The 16,891-nt window shown below is 44.5% G+C and overlaps 1 protein-coding gene across 1 annotated transcript in view; it reads right to left on the bottom strand.

The window, feature by feature from the left end:
- The window catches only part of LOC146209514 (uncharacterized), a 425,568-nt gene that overhangs the window by 218,330 nt on the left and 190,347 nt on the right, over positions 1 to 16,891 (bottom strand). The gene's annotated exons all lie outside the window — the stretch shown is intronic.

Raw genomic sequence — 16,891 nt, 5'->3', positions numbered from 1 at the left:
TCCCGTGGACTCGAGTAGGGATGACAATCTGCTGAAGTGTCACCTGTATGAATTCAGGAATTCAGATAATGGAACTGCAAAGTGGTCATTTCTAGTCGGCCGCAAAAGACGTGCTCGGGCTGTGGCAGTTACTTATGAGGTTCAAGGTAGCTCAGACGCGATATGTAGTAGTGTAAGGTAAATTTGTGGGAGGTGAGCAGGCATTTTCTTGCGCTGCGAAAGGAACGTAGACCATCCACTGCCTGGTTGACGAGTGCTCGGGCGTGTTCTTCGGTGGCTGTATTCCCGAGGTGTCCACAATGCGCTGGAACCCAGGTAGTGTTTATGTGAGGTGGGATACATTTGAGGATACGGTAAGTCGGCGAATAAAAATTTGAGAAAATATATTCAGCCTAAGTGGGATAATTGACAAAGCAACGGCGACTTCTTCCCCCTCGATTGGTTGAGTTAACTGGATGAGGGTAGCGCAGCATAGGAGTGTGGGCATTATCCGAGACCGTCACTGTAAATGCAGGGTGGTGAGAGGATTGTGCTGCATCTACATAAGCAGCTGGGGCCGAAGGTGGGTAGTATTTATGGAGCTTCCTGGCCCTGACCATTCCGTGGTCATGATTTTGCGTTGGATGAATATTTGTCGGTAATGGAAGGATATGCAGACAGCTGTAGTTGGGGGGGGGGGGGGGGGAAGTTGTGAGGTCGTTCGTCCTATGATTTTATTTTGGAGGCCTCACAGGAGCTGCCTGCCCGCTTCAAGCTGTGAAATGGGTATAGGGGCTAAAACTGTGCGCTCCTACAAGTTTATCAACTGTGTTGTGCACCCTCCGTTGGAGGGGTTTTCTAGTAGCGGTATTGTGAGGAAGATTGTGAACTAGACAAGCAAATGCAGCAACAAAGCAGTCCAGTCTGTAATGCACTGCCTCTGAAGCGAAATGAAATGACAGAGCATATTCTGGCGGTAGGACGCAAAAGCCGTAGTAATTAATTTAACTCTCCATACCACGCTACAAGAGCACACACGACACCGTAGGAGAGCCTACAGCAGCTGGCGCAATGAAGGCGAAAGCCTTCCTTGACTCTTCAAAGGAGTGCGCAAAAATGACTGCCCGCGAATTGCGTGACCATAAGACAGATCCAAACCAATCTAACGCAATCCACTAACAGGTCAAAAAAGGCAGAATACCAAATCCAGTCATGATGATTCAACTATTATGCCTTAATGGTACTGCATAATCGCTAGCTACTTTTGTCATAGCCCAAATCCAAGCCATAGTACAGAATTCAATCGAGAATCGTCATAACAAGCCAGAATTGAATCCACTCATGATTACTTGGCTATAATGCCCAAATGACAGTGCATATGATTTGCAAATTTAGTCATATCCCGAATTGAAGTCATAGCCCATAATCTAATCCAGAATTCACAGAACAATCCAATACCAAATCCAGCCATGACTAATTTGTTATGATGCCCAACATAAATATACGAACTAACCCTCAAAACCCTTGGTTCACAAACAGACTCAAACGTCTTGAAAATAAAAAGAAGCGTCTTTTCCGTTCGGCCAAGTTACGCCCTAGTCAAAACGCTTGGAACAAATATTACGCAGCTGAAAAAATGTATTTATTAAACATTCGAGAAGCTAAACGCACGTTTTTCCATACCGATCTGGCCAAAATGTTGACTACTAACCCCCGAAGGTACTGGCAAGTCATTAACCCCCAGCACACACGTACTATTTCCCTCACCGACGCATCAGGTGCTACCATCTGTGAAACTGAATGCGCCAATATGTTCAATACAGCCTTTTCATCCATATTTACCAATGAAACAGATCCGATATTTCCTTCAAACCCGGTTATTATCCAGGATACCATGCCATCTCTTACATTTTCTTCAACAGGAATTTTGTCACTAATAGAAAACATTAAACTTCCATCCTCGGCTGGAATTGACAATATCAGTGCCAAAATACTGATTAACACCAAAGATATATGTTCATCCCTGTTGTGCTTGTTATTCACTCAGTCACTCCTCACAGTTCAACTGCCCAAAGAGTGGAAACATGGGAAGGTTGTTCCAGTCTACAAATCAGGTAACAAGAACTCACCGCTAAATTACCGTCCAATCTCGCTAACTAGTATCCCTTGCAAAATCATGGAACATGTCATCTATACCCACATCATGGCATTTCTTGATTCCAACAATTTTTTCCATCCTGCTCAGCACGGTTTTCGCCGAGGTTACTCCTGCGAGACCCAACTTTCTACATTCATTCATGACCTGCATGCTAACCTTGATTCTAACCTACAAACTGATGTCATATTTTTAGATTTCGCTAAAGCTTTTGATAAAGTACCTCATAAACGCCTACTGATAAAACTTTCCCGATTAAATTTACACCCTGATATATTGAAGTGGATTGAAGAGTTCTTAACAAATCGTTTTCAGTTTGTCTGCGTTAACAATGTGAACTCTAACTCACTCTTAGTAACGTCAGGCGTCCCCCAGGGGTCTGTGCTTGGCCCGCTACTCTTTCTAATATACATTAATGATCTGCCCTCAAACGTAACATCTAACATACGTATGTTTGCTGACTACTGTGTACTGTATCGTGCTATTCTCACCACCGCTGACCAATCTTCTCTTCAAAACGATCTTAATGCTGTTCAAGACTGGTGTAACGAGTGGCGAATGGAACTTAACCCACGTAAGTGTACTCTTTTGTCTATTAACCGTCGCCGTAACCCTCTTGTTTTTCCTTACGTAATCTCTGAAGTTCCCGTACAGCTAGTTCCATCATATAAGTATTTAGGCATAACAATTTGTAGCGATCTTTCTTGGAGTACGCATGTTACTAACATAATATCGTCAGCTAACAGGACGTTAGGTTTCTTAAAGCGCCATCTTCATCATGCTCCCGAAAACGTAAAGTTATTAGCCTACAAATCATTCGTCAGGTCCAAACTAGAATTTGCATCGCCCATTTGGAATCCTCATCAACCTTACCTCATTAGTGCCCTCGAATCTGTTCAAAATCGCGCCGTTCGTTTTATTCATTCATCGTATTCTTATGAAATCAGCGATTCCTCCTTAAGAACAGCATCCGGATTATCCCCCTTATCGCTCCGTCGTCGCATTGCCAGCCTATCCTTATTTCACAAACTTTTCCACAGTCCTATGCGCATCACACCTTATATTCTTCCCCCCACACGCATATCTCCTCGCACCAGCCATCAGCTACAAGTCGCCCGTCCACGTTCACGTACCGTCACGTTTTCAAATTCCTTTTTTTCCTCGAACAGCTGCAGACTGGAACGGCCTTCCGGACAACATTGCTCTCATCACTTGCACACCACAGTTCATCGATAGTGTCAAAAATTTCCTGTTATTGTGATTATGTATTTTTGCTCTTGCCACCCCTTATGTAACACCTCTTTTTAGGGGCCTTTAAGGTAATAAAATGAAATGAAATGACCATACATAACGACTAGACGCATTAAACATAGCGCGAATCGAAGCCATTGCCAAGAATCCAGTCCAGAATTTACATTAAAAGTCGACATATAACGTATATATAGTTTGATTAATTAGCTATAATGCCTTAATGATGATGCAAATAACTTGTAACAATAGTATCTCAAATCGAAGTCATAGCCAAGAATCCAATTAAGAATACCCATAGAAAGCCAGTAGAAAATTTAGTCATGATTAATGAGCTATAATGCCTAATGGTAGTGCACAATAACTTGCGACGTTTGTCATAGCTCTAATCGAAGTCATATCCAACAATGCAATCCAGAATCCACATAACAAGCTAAGCCACGAATTTTGCGTTATTGTGCATAAGGAAACGAGTACACCCCATGAACTATATTACATGGCGAGGATGAAATTAGAGGATTCAATAGGCCGCGCCATAAAGAATAAAACGCCATACCGTTTCACACCTACGAAGTTTTTTCATTTCGTGCATCTTTTTTTTATAATTTTTACATAGGCTGCTGGCTAATGGCGTCCCCGCAACGCTCAGATGCTACTTCTTTAAACTTCCTGCGTCGCACTTCGCGTTCCGCGGAGCGGCCAGTTTGCTTTTGGTGCAACGCCAGGGGACTCGACCTGGAAACGCTAGCACCTCGCAGGCACAAAAATAATGCGTTTTTTCTTTTTTCAAGTTTTGTTTTATATATTTAAATTCCTATATTTAGCATATGAAAACATCTGAATGCCATCTGAGGATTATGAATCCTTTGTCCCCTCGTTCCTGATGTTTCATTTTTTTAATTATTTCAATATATTATTGACTCTCCACTTTGGAATTTCGTAATTAGCATCATCAAATATTGGATTTTCATCATCAGCATTTTATAATCTCTGATCCACTTTTCCTAATTTTTTATGTGTTTACAATTGATTGTCTATTGATTATTTGCTGCTGTATAGCTTCTTAATCAGCTACATTAAATAATCAAGCACTGTCTTTTCATTCTGGGAATTTTTAAACAATTGAGACCCCTTTCTTTAATTTTACCATATCTTCAATCATTGCAATTATTTAATTGATAAAAAGAACATTTAAATTCTCCTAAACTGAACCATGGAACATTTTCTTTTCATTTAGATTATTTTTACATCTTTTACGCCCCCTTCTCCCACTTGTGCCACCTTTTTCGTTATTTCAAGTTACTTATTGATCAAATGGAATCTCTAAATTTTTTAAACAGCAACTTCAAGCATTGCTTTTTATTCTGCGCATTTTGACACATGTGAAACCCCTTTTCCGAATTTTTAATTTTAGTTTCTTTAATTCGTAAAAAAAAATTATTTATTACAGCATTTTCTTTAAGCTCTCAACGCCTATCACACACCAGTCAACAATCACTAGAACAGTAAATTTCCGATATGCGTTACAGGTAACTACGACTAATACTGCCACGAAGCCGATGGACTTTTGGCCGAACAAGCTGTATAAGGCTATAAGCAATAGTCTAATATCGCGAACTCGTTTAGTCGGAGAAGCGTCGCCTTCCCAGTACCCTGAATTGATTTGCTTAGTTTAGTTTAGTTATGGATCGAAGTCCCAAAGCGCTGTGAGAGACGCCGTAATGGAGGGCAACGGAGTAATTTCGACCACCTTGGGTTCTTTACGTGCGCTGGCATCGCACAGCACACGGACGCCTGTTCATTTCGCCTCCAACGATATGCAGCTGCTTGTTGTCGGCTTCGCAGCTGGGTACTCTGATTCCGCAGCCGCATTCGCTCCACATTCGGTTTAGCAGCGTTGAACCCCTCTATAGTTTTCTGTTTGATTTTTTACTTATTAGTTTACATTAAAATAATTTTGTTGAACTGCAGTGCCCTTTCTACAAAGGTCATTCATTTAAGGGACTGTCCGTACCAATTGTAATACCAATGATAGAAACATTAAATAAATTATGCCACCGCTTTTTGTTCAGACATTTGTGTTTGCAGCATTATATTTCTTATTTCGTGTTAGTTCGTTTTCGTTCTTTGCATAGAACTTTCTAAAAATGTGAAAGCGATTACTTAGCTGGACATTCTGTAGATAGCCTGCTGTGAATAAGCGGGAATGGGAGTTCTTTCCATCTGATCATACGGCGTGGTTAGCGGTATCTTACCCTTTCCAGGAGCCATCACCAGCAAATGATCATCATCCACAATGAAATATTCTTTACCTAGCGACCTAGCTATTGTCCCGGTATCAAGTCTCATAGATATCCCTAACCTCCAGCAATACCACCGTACATTCTATATTGGAATGGAGCTGTCACAGATCTCGCTTAATGCACGCATATCCACTTTAATTTCATAATATCCGTAGAGAGAGTTATCTTTAAGATACAGCTGCCTTGTTATAGAACATAGTTTATTTACCATGCCTTGTATCTAGTAAACGTATAGGTAATACGGCGCTTTAGGTTCATATGAAACTCATTATCATTGGCTAGACCGTTTTGGCGTTAAAGCCATTCTCTCACCTGCTTAGTGGGAGCATTAACCACAGGCACGAACATGACCAACTTACCGAAGTGTAACTCACGAACCACCTGCTGTGCATGAATGGGATCTGGTGATATCAGCCTTTCGCCTATTGAGTCGAGCTCCGGTAGATTCTCCGGTAGTTTGTAATACACAACGTTTAATGACTGCGAACTTCGGCATCTTCACTCAGGAAGCTAAACACTACACGTACGACACACATCCATTTTCCACACGTTTTCTTTGAACCAAATGCGGTCACGCATATTCAGTCACCACAGAGGCCGTGCCCGTCATCACTCGACCAGATCCTGAGAACGCATCCTTCGAAGCAGACAGCTTCGATCCTGCCTACCCTCGTCGGTACCTTCACCTCTCGAAGCAAGTCTTGCACGTGCGGCAGCGGAGTCTCCCTCCAGGAATTCTGCGCTTTTATAACGCCTCTGTTGCATTAGGTCACAATGCTCTCATCGGTCCGTTTAATGGACTTATTCATATACACTACTGGACGGCGCTTACGATGAGTTTCATATTGAGCTGCTCAAGGCTCTTCTGCCGGGCGGAACATTCTGTGATTTCCTGTCCGCGACTAGGGCATAGTGCATCATCAATCATAGCGATGTGAAATTAAGCTCCGTGCCCACATAGCGGCGTATACAAGCGATGTGATCCTTTGTAAAAGCCGTGATCATGTTCCTGTATTATCTCTGCTAACGTTATGTGCTTTCCATCTTTAGTAGTGCCCTGTATCTGTAAATAGTATCTAGCATATTTTTATTATTAATATATAGTAGCCTTCCTAACCTAATAACTTTAATGACGGCTGCTTGTGAATATGCACTTTAATTCTTTGGATCCACAATTAGCCTTCCACTATGTGTCCAAGCACAGGTCTGCAAATGTTTTTGTATTTATGCAATAAATAAAACAAACTTCAATCTTCAAATTTCAAACCTCATTTCAAGAAGCACGCACCAAATTTAGAGCCAATGCGAAGGCGAAGATATAAACGATGTCTCACGGCCGCATGTCGATTGAAGCGAAACGTAAAGGCGGCCGTGTGCTGTGTTGTTAGTGCGCGTTAAATATCCCACGATAGAAATTATTCTTGAACCCTCCACTACACAAGTCTTTTTCTCTATCCGCTTTCACTCCCACTTTCTTCCCTTCGATTACAAATCGCGAAAAAGACCGTGCTTTTCTTTCCTGCGAACCAATTTACAATTCTTTTACATGATGAAAGGGCACATTCTCGGTAGAGACCTCACGCTTAAATTTTCTGTACTTCACCACATGACCTTGAAAGATTTAAGACTTTCGCTTTAAAATGTACGGGCGATGAGGTGCGTATCGTTACGAACCAATCAAATTTTTGTTCTTTTTCTACAGCCGCCTGCATGCGACCTTATCACCGTGATTGTATCGCACGGATCGATTATATACTATATGTTCATGCTCCTTGTCACGAATAGCGGCTTTATTTTTGCCTTTGTTGCAGAAGTTGCTTTGAAATGTATCTCGAAAGATTGGGACCACGTGCGTGGGTTTCTACAATATTTTAGGGCAGTCGTTGTTCGTTGTTGCATCTCGATCTTTCTTTGCCATTTTTATATGGAGCGCTGACTTATGAAATGGGCTTTCTTTGTTCGACGACCAAATAGCACATTTGTTGCTATCGCCGTCGCCGAGTTGCTTAGTTCTTTTGCGGGTGCAAGTCAGTCAAAAAAAGTTTTCAGTGCATTCCTTCTTTTTTGGTGCGTACTTCCTCTTCATGGTGAAGGAACAGCGCAAGGGTCGGGACACAGAGAGACAAGGAAGCACAAACACAAGGCGCTGACTATCAACTGAGGTTTACTGCAAAAAGGCAGACATTACATAGCGAAGAGAACAAGGGGTGGCACATCGATAACGATAGTACTCTGTCACCGGCCATTGAAGGATAGTCACTTCAGTAAGTTAAAACATTGCTAATGATTGAAATTGTGGTGAAAAACAGCCGTCGATAGAACTCAAGGTAAACAATTGAATAACAATAATGGATGAAGGAGAAGTGCATTAGCCGTAAAATTATAAAACGTAAAAGGTAAAAATTGAAACTGTGGTGAAAAACAGCCGTCTCTTTACTTTCTTTCCCTTTCCCTTTTCTTTCTTAGCGTTTTATTGTTCATCGCCTGACTCTCTGCTGTATTTACATGTTTTCTGGTTTTAATTGCTTCTTCACCCCTAGGCATTTTGCGAATCATATTAATACACTTTTAATAGGTTGGTAACCAAACTTTTAAAAGACGTTTTAACATTTTACCCTCATTCAGACGCCTACAATTGCTTCTGCCGTTAAGTTTATACCCTTCGATTTCTACCTTTTACGTTTTATAGATGTTCCCGTTTATGCATTTCTTCTTTTTCTTCCATTAATGTTAATCTATTTTTTATCCTGTGCTTCATCGACGGCTGCTTTTCATCACAATTGCAATCATTAGCAATGTTTTAACTTCCTGACGTGACTATCCTTCAATGGCCGGTGACAAAGTGACTATATTACGATGGCCGGTGACAGATCACTATCGTTATCGATGTGCCACCCCCTGTTCTCTTCGCTATATAATATCTGCCTTTTTGCAATAAACCTCAATTGATAGTCAGCTCCTTGTGTTTGCGCTTCCTTGTGTTTAGGTGTCCCGTACCTTGCGCTGTTCCTTCACCATGCAAAACCAGCTAGCCCGGCAACTCGCACTTATTCCTCTTCACCACTACGCGGCATCTGGTGGATGTATTGTCCTTCGCATTCCGGTTTACCCCTTTAATCCATCCAAAACACCGTTCCCGTCGCCCTTAGGTACCAGCCAACAGGCCACCGAACCAGCAACTGACTTCAAGGGGTCTAACCCGAACACTGAACAGGACCCCGTTCGACCTCGGAAGGCGTCAACATCGACAATGACCCAGTCTACAGCAACGGTTGTCTTCGTGCATCCCCGGGAGCCTCCCTTCTTCCAAGGACTCTAATGAAAATGCGGAAGACTGGATGAATCTCTTCGACCGCGTGGCAGAATTCATTGGCCGGAACGATGCAGCGAGACTCAAGCAAGTGTACTTGTTCTTCAAGGACCTGCCCAAATCTGGTTCGAAAATCATGCGAGTTTATTGAAGGATTGGGATGCATTCAAAGCAAAGTTTTTGACGGACTTTGCACTTTCCGCCAAAAAAGAAATGTCCCAGTCCGTTACTCCTTCAATTAAGAATTCAGCTCCCAAATGACCCTGTCTGGTTCAGGTTGAAGAGATGAAGAGTATCTCCAGCCGTGCCGATCCCGGCATAACTGAAAAGACCAAGGTAAACCTGCTGATGCGCGGTGTGAAAGATCAACATCCGCCCAATCTGTTTCCACTGTAGTGTGTCTCGACACGTACTCCGTCACTGCCCGTGCCGACAAATCGGCTTTCGAGATTTCACCGTTGACACCTTACGGCCCCGCCCGGGTGAACGACTGCAAGAGATTGAGAGCTATCTGTGTAGCGCAGAGTTTGTGTGTGCCATAAAGCCGTCGGTTCAGGTCTCCATCGCCGTACAGGGCCCGCTTTGCGTCGCCAGACAGCAACTATGCTTACAATGTGCGATGAAGGTCCTCTACCCTTCGTAGGGGAAATTAAAGGTAGCAACTTTTGGAGCTGAAGTTGCTTCACGGCGAAAACACAAAGATTCTCCACTGGCGGTGATGAGTGACAATGACGCCGTTTTTAGCCGACGCTCCTTATGAAGACGATCACGACGATCACGCTTCCAGACTTAAAAGTTTCCAGCGCCATAACAACGGCTTGCCCCAACCAAGACTACGACTCACGGCGACGCCGAGATCGAACACCGAAGCCAGCATGCAATACGACAACACGAACACGTGACTTCGAAGCATCTGTGGACGATCGCACGGCTACCACCTTAGTTGACACCAGAGCCTTAATTGTATTCGGTCACCGGTGGACCGCTTGCCTCCTAGCTCAGAAATGTGACTACCGCTTAGAATGGCTCGCTGATTCGCAGCGCAGGTGGTAACCGGATTCTTCCGACGGGGCGATGCATTGCAATTGCAATCCTAAATAGACGCATTTACCCTATGAGCTTCGTGGTTCTACAGCAGTGCCCGCGCGGCGTGATTTTGAGCATTCACTTTGTAAATGACCATAGGGAGATCATCGGCCTCCGATCCAAGTTAATAAAGTTCTGACGGACAAAGCCATACCTGCTACGAAGACGTACACGCAACACGTTGCTCTAAACGTACTCGCCCGAGAATCGACAGCGCCACCCCGATCAAGCGTCGCATTCTGCGTGGGTAGCGCATACATCGGAACCACCGACGGCATCCTCGAAGGCAGCACCCAGTTGTGTTTGGAAGGGGGTCTTGGCATCGCAAGAGGCATCGCCAACTTTCTGACGGGACAAGCTCAGGTGCTGATCACAAAAATAACACAATACCCACATCTCAACATGGATACGATGGTCGCTGTTTTCAACGAATTGGTGGGCGTACGAGATGTATTCGTCGTCCCCGACCACCTCCTGGATAATGCAGCTGACCAAGGTCTTCAGCCTACGTTTGAAATCAACGAGTCACTACCCCATAGCCAAAAAGACCATATTCGTATTTTTCTTCTAAGCCATGGCGAGTGTTTCTTTTCAGCATCGAAGGCGCGACAAACAGCAATTGCCAAGCACCGCATTATAACAGGCGAACACGCCCTCCCTGTGTGACAAATCCCATCTCGCGTATCATTGCGAAACCGCCAAGGCATCTGCGAGCAAGTCGACGAAATGTTTCGCGACGACCGCATCCAGTCATCAAACAGCCACTGGGAGGCACCATTTGTTTTGTTGAAGGAGTAAGACGCGACACTGTGTTTCTGCGTCGATTACCTCTGCCTGAAGAGTATAACGAAGAAGGTTGCGTGCCCTCTCCCTCGCATCAACGACACACAGGACCGGCTCTGAATGCTAGGTACCTATCATCAATGGCCATAAAGAGCGACTACTGGCAAATTAGGGTGACGATAGAGATCGTGAGAAGACCGCATTCATCACACCGGACGGCCTATTTGAGTTAAAGGTGATGTCATTTGGCCTCTGCCCCGCACCGGCGAGGTTTCAACGGGCAATGAACTTGGATGACGTTGTCTTCGTCTCAAGCCACCAAAAAGGCTTCGAACAGTGCTAGAAGCAATCAATCATCGGGGTTAAGGTTGAAACAAGAGAAATGCCGCTTCGCCCAAGAGGAATTGCGGCTCCTGTTCACATCTTCAGCAAGGATAGAGTTCGCCGAAACCCGGAGAAAACAGCTGCGATCGCACAGTTTCCACCGCCTGCCGACAAGAAAGCTATGTGCAACTTCCTTTGGCGTTGCGATTACCATAGACGATATTTCAGAAACTTTACTCATCGCCGAACTATTGATGCAGCTTACAATGGCTGACGTACCATTTAGAAATGAATGCTCTGTAAAAAGAAACCTAGCAACTTGAGCGCAGCCTAGAGGCCCCTTCAGTGCTAGGCCACTTTTATGAGAACGCCAGGACTGAAATATACTCCGAAGTGAAAAGTGTGGGCCTCGGCGCCGTTCTCGAAAAGAAGTGTTCCGGAGAAAAGAAAGTAATCACCTACACTAGCAGATCCTTCTCAAAAGCCAAAACAGTTACTCGATAACCGAGAAGCAGTGTCTAGTGATCATCTGGGCCACTTCAAAGTTAAGTCCGCACCTATGCGGTCGACAGTTCAAAGTGATAGTCGATCACTACGCGCTCTGTTAGCTGGCAATTGTGAAAGACCCCAACTCTTCTAGCGTGGCAACGTCGTCAAGGTTCAATGGATCCCTAGCCCCCCCCCCCATTGAGGTATCGCAGAAAATAAAAATGCTGATGCTGAAGCCAAGCTGAATTATGAACACCAGCCTTCCATACACATCTCTTTAATTGATTGATTGATTGATTAAAACTTTAATTTCCACCAATTTAGGACGCCCCCTACTCCCCGCTCCTGGTACGCAGGCCTAAGGTACGGGGGCTGGAACCTCCGCGACTAAGGACTGGCGAATATACATGTTATTCGCGTCCTCAGCCGCCAGGCGGATAGCTTTCTGCTGGTCAGCAGGGACGTGGCTTCGCAGCAGGGTTACCCAGGCTTCTCTACTTTTAATGTTGTCCCTAGCGCCTGGAGACTTAGGGCATTCCCAAAGTATATGGTCGAGGGTGCCCCTCGCTTCGCAGGCTTTACATTTATCACATTTTCTCTCATCTATCTGAATGTGAAACAACCAGACAGGGTTCGGGAAATTTCCGGCTTGTAATCACCGCCAGGCTATAGCCACTTTATTATTTAGGCTAGGATCCGGCGGCGGCATCACACGCCTTCCTAATCTATAATTTTCCATTATTTCTTTATAGGTTTGCAAATATTCGTCCATCGCTTGGCAGTCGGGCGGCTCCGCGTTTGCCCGGAAGTGGAGATCTCGGAGATCCCCTCAATTACAGGCCCATTTCCCTAACATCCGTACCTTGTAAAATTATGGAGCACATTATATACACACATCTTGTTAACTTTCTCGAAAATAACAACTTTTTTTCAAGTGCACAGCATGGATTCCGTAAACTATTCTCTTGCGAAACTCAGCTTGTCTCCTTCACTAATGATCTGCATGCCTATTTAGATTCTGGCTTTTCGACTGACTGTATATTTCTTGATGTCTCTAAAGCTTTTGACAAAGTAAGCCACGCACTACTCCTTCATAAACTCAGCTTTCTAAACATTGACCCTGCTGTAATTAATTGGATCCGCGCTTTCCTCACATCCCGCGTACAATTTGTAAATGCTAATGAAATCAACTCACCTTCTGTCCCAGTCCGGTCCGGCGTTCCGCAAGGGTCGGTTCTGGGACCGCTCTTATTCTTGATTTACATAAATGACTTGCCTTCCTGTGTTTCTTCGAAAATTTGCCTATTTGCTGATGACTGTGTTTTATAAAGTAAACTTGCTGATAATTCCGACATCCGACTAATCCAGAATGACCTTAACAATATTAGCGAATGGTGCAGTAAATGGTGCATGCAATTAAACATTAACAAATGCAAATCAATGAGGGTATCTCGAACTAATGTAACAAGTCCTATGTATATGCTTAATAACGTCCCATTAGAATCTGTAAAGTCATACCGCTACCTTGGTGTAATCGTTACTAGTGATCTAACCTGGAAATTGCATGTCAACTCCATCATCGCTAAAGCCAATCGTACTCTCGGATACATTCGTCGTAATTTCTCCCTTGCACCATCATCATTAAAGCTATTAATGTATACAACATACATTCGTCCACAACTGGAATACGCCTCATCTGTTTGGGACCCCGGTCAAGCAACACTCCTACACTCCGTTGAGGCAGTACAAAATCGCTCAGCCCGGTTCATCTTAAATAACTATCAAAGGACAGCCAGCGTTACTAATATGAAAGCATACTTACATCTCCCGCTGTTATCTACTCGAAGAAAACTATCCCGCCTCTCACTTTTTCACAAAATATACTACCATAACTCCACCTTGCGTTCCTCATGGGTTCAGCCACCATCCTACATTTCGTTTCGCCGTAACCATAGTCAAAAGGTAAACATTCCGCACACAAACACAGTTGCCTATTTTAACTCCTTTCTTCCCCGCACCTGTAATGATTAGAATAACCTCTCTGCATCACTAACAAGTATAACTGAAGAACAAAAATTTAAATCCGCGCTGCAATCTTTCTTTTTTGCCTAGTTTTAAAACTTACTGTATGGTTATTTGCATAACATCATTGTATACTGTTGCTTATTATATTTTTATATTGTTGTTTTTAACACCTATGCCGTTTTCCTAAATTTCCTAAATTGCACATGTACCTTGTTCTTTTTTATTTGCTTTGTTTTTCAGATTTGTACGCTTTTGTTAACCTTCTGTTTTATATATATATATATATATATATATATATATATATCCTGTATGCGCCCCTCCCCTCTGTAACGTACAACTGTACGTTACAGAGGGGACTGTAACTATAAATAAATAAATAAATAAATAAATAAATAAATAAATAAATAAATAAATAAATAAATCATGGGCCGCCTCGTTGCCGGGGACGGACGTGTGTGCTGGGACCCAAATTAGGGTGATTTTGCGATCGATTTGAGCTGCAGCTTTCAGAATTCGGGCGGCTTCTTGCAAGACCCTGCCTTTTCCGATATTCCAGACAGCAGTTTTACTGTCACTAAAGATCAATCTAGCCTTCGTTCCGACGCAAGGGAGCGCTATTGCGACCCCTTATCTCGTTGTCAAGGAGTGACGCCACAGCCTTACGGATCATTCAGTGCAGTCTGCTGTGTGTCTACACTAGGAAGATGCAAGCCATTAGCAGAGCCGCATCTCCCTACTAGATGCAGGTTCGTGACTTCACGTACCACCTTAAGTTATGCGACGTCAAAGAACACTGCTCCATCGGTTACGTCGTATAGTCGCGTACACCAAAGGCTACTTCCTCAAGATCAGAGTCGAAGCAAATTCGAATTGCCTGAACTGCAACATTCAAGAGGCACTTTTTCATATTATTTGTGAATGCTTTAGCTATTGTGTCACGAGGAGCGCCTTGGAAAATACTCTCAAGCAGTTAGACAGCCGTCCTCTCTCCGAGGAAAAACCTTTAGGTGCCAGGACGAAACAAATAGATAGCTGGTGGATGGTGAAAGTCCTGTTCAATTGTTTAAGTGAAACTGACCTCGATTTCCGTCTGCGAAGTCTGCGTGTGCTGTGAGTATCACACTTGCATACGCGCTTGTGCTGAAACATGGATTTTTCTCCTGAATTGTCTCATGTGCGTGCTTCCGCGTTTGTGTCGGCACGTGTGTTCGGTGACAAGTGGTGCGATCCGGCTGTGTGTTTGGCTTCAACCTAATTAAACAAGTATGGACCTGAACGTATGTCACGGTTTTTGCAGGTACTTAGAACATAGTCTGCATGAACTTCTTCTGTGGCTTCTTGGTTCTCGTCTTCTAAGATATTGCCGCGTACCTCTCGGAACCGAGAAAAAAGAGGACGAAACAATGCCGCTTGCCCCTTGGAACTGAGAAAAAAAGAGGACGAAGCTATGTGTGTGAGACTGATTCGTTCAGGGCTTGCCGCCTTCTACTCTTTACATTTTCTGGTGGAGGTGCGGGGTAAGGCTGAAGAGAGCCTGCATTAGTTCGGCCGTAAAGGCGGTACGGCGGTCAGTAATAATAACCAAAGGGGCACCGTGCGGCAGTACGATAGTCTTGAGAAAGAAGTGGGCTACTTCAGCAGCAGTCGCAAAGGAAAGGGGCTGTGCCTCGGCATATCGTGTTAAATAGTCCGTCGCCACTACTATCCATCTGCTCCCTGATGCGGACGTTGGGAAAGGGCCCAGAAAATCCATGCCCAATTGCCGGAAAGGGGCTGTTGGCAGAGGTAGCGGCTGAAGAAGCCCTGCAGGCTTCAGCTGAGGTGTCTTTCGCCGCTGGAAATCTCAGCATGTTCTCAAGTAGTGCTGGACTGAAGGCAGCAAATTAGGCAAATGGTACTTTTGTCGAATGCGTGCTAGTGTTCGCGTGACTCCTAAATGACCAGCCGAAGGCTCATCGTCGCCTGCGTGCAAGATTTCTCGCCGGAGGTCGGACGGCACAACGAGAAAAATTGTTGTGCTGAAAGTTTCTCCTACATAGGACGCGATTGCGAATGCTGTAGGAGGATAAACCCCCTGCGAAAGCACGTGGGCTAGCTACATCAAGGCCTTCGATATGCTCTATAAGCGCGCGTAAACCAGGGTCATCCCGCTGACGCTGAGCCATGTCTGTGGTCGTGAATGCAGCAAGAAACGGGAAGTCGTTGTCTTCGCTGTTGGGAGGGGCAGCATCAACTGGGGCACGCGTCGTTGTGCTTACGGCCGCACTTGTATACAACCGTAATGTCGTACTCTTGGAGGCAGAGGCTTCACCTTGCAAGCCATCCAGAGGGGTCTTTGAGGTTGGCTAGGCAGCATAACGAATGGTGGTCGCTCACAGCCCTAGAAGGGCGTCCATAAAGATAGGGTCCGAACTTAGTTATCGCGCAAACTACCGCGAGACATTCCTTTTCCATGGTTGAGTAATTTGCCTCTGCTTTTGAAAGAGAGCGACTCGCGAAAGCGATAACTTTCTCAGTGCCATTTTGCCACTGGTGAGAACGGCACTGAGTCCAAAATTACTGGCATCGGTATGATTATCCGTACCAGCGTTTTCATCAAAATTGGCAAATATTGGGGCGGCCTGCAGTCGCCGGCGTAACTCGTTGAAGGCATTCTCTTGATCGTTTTTCCACGCAAAAGGAACATTGTCTCGAGTAAGAAGCGTAAGAGGCTCGGCAATCGCTGAAAAATTCTCAACGAAACGCCTGTAATGAGCACAAATCCCCAAAAACCTTCTAAACAACTTTTTGTCAGTTGGGCGCGGGGAGTTTCCATAGCAGCAGCCTTGTTGGGATCTAGTTTCACGCCCTCAGCACTAATAACATGGCCAAGAAAGCGGAGCTCATGGAATCCGAAATGGAAGTTCTGCAGTTTTATCGTCCGTTGGGCTGAAGGCAGCGCTTGTAGTACCATTCGCAGCCGGTCGAGGGGCTCCTCAAAACTAGACGCAAAAATGACGACTTCGTCTAGATACACTAGGCGCGCTTGTCACTTCAGTCCAGAGAAAACGGAGTTCATCCTTCGTTGGAAGATTGCTGGCGCAGAACAGAGACCGAAAGGAAGCACTTTAAATTCATAAAGGCCGTAGGGGGTGACGAACACTGTTTTCTCTTTGTCCCTTTCGTCCACTTCTATCTGCCAGTAGCCAT

This window comes from Amblyomma maculatum, chromosome 1 (assembly GCF_055883805.1).
Source record: "Amblyomma maculatum isolate TAMU_Amacu chromosome 1, ASM5588380v1, whole genome shotgun sequence".
NCBI lineage: Eukaryota > Metazoa > Arthropoda > Arachnida > Ixodida > Ixodidae > Amblyomma > Amblyomma maculatum.
Note: the sequence above shows the minus strand (reverse complement) of the source record. Positions and strands in the feature narration are given on the sequence as shown.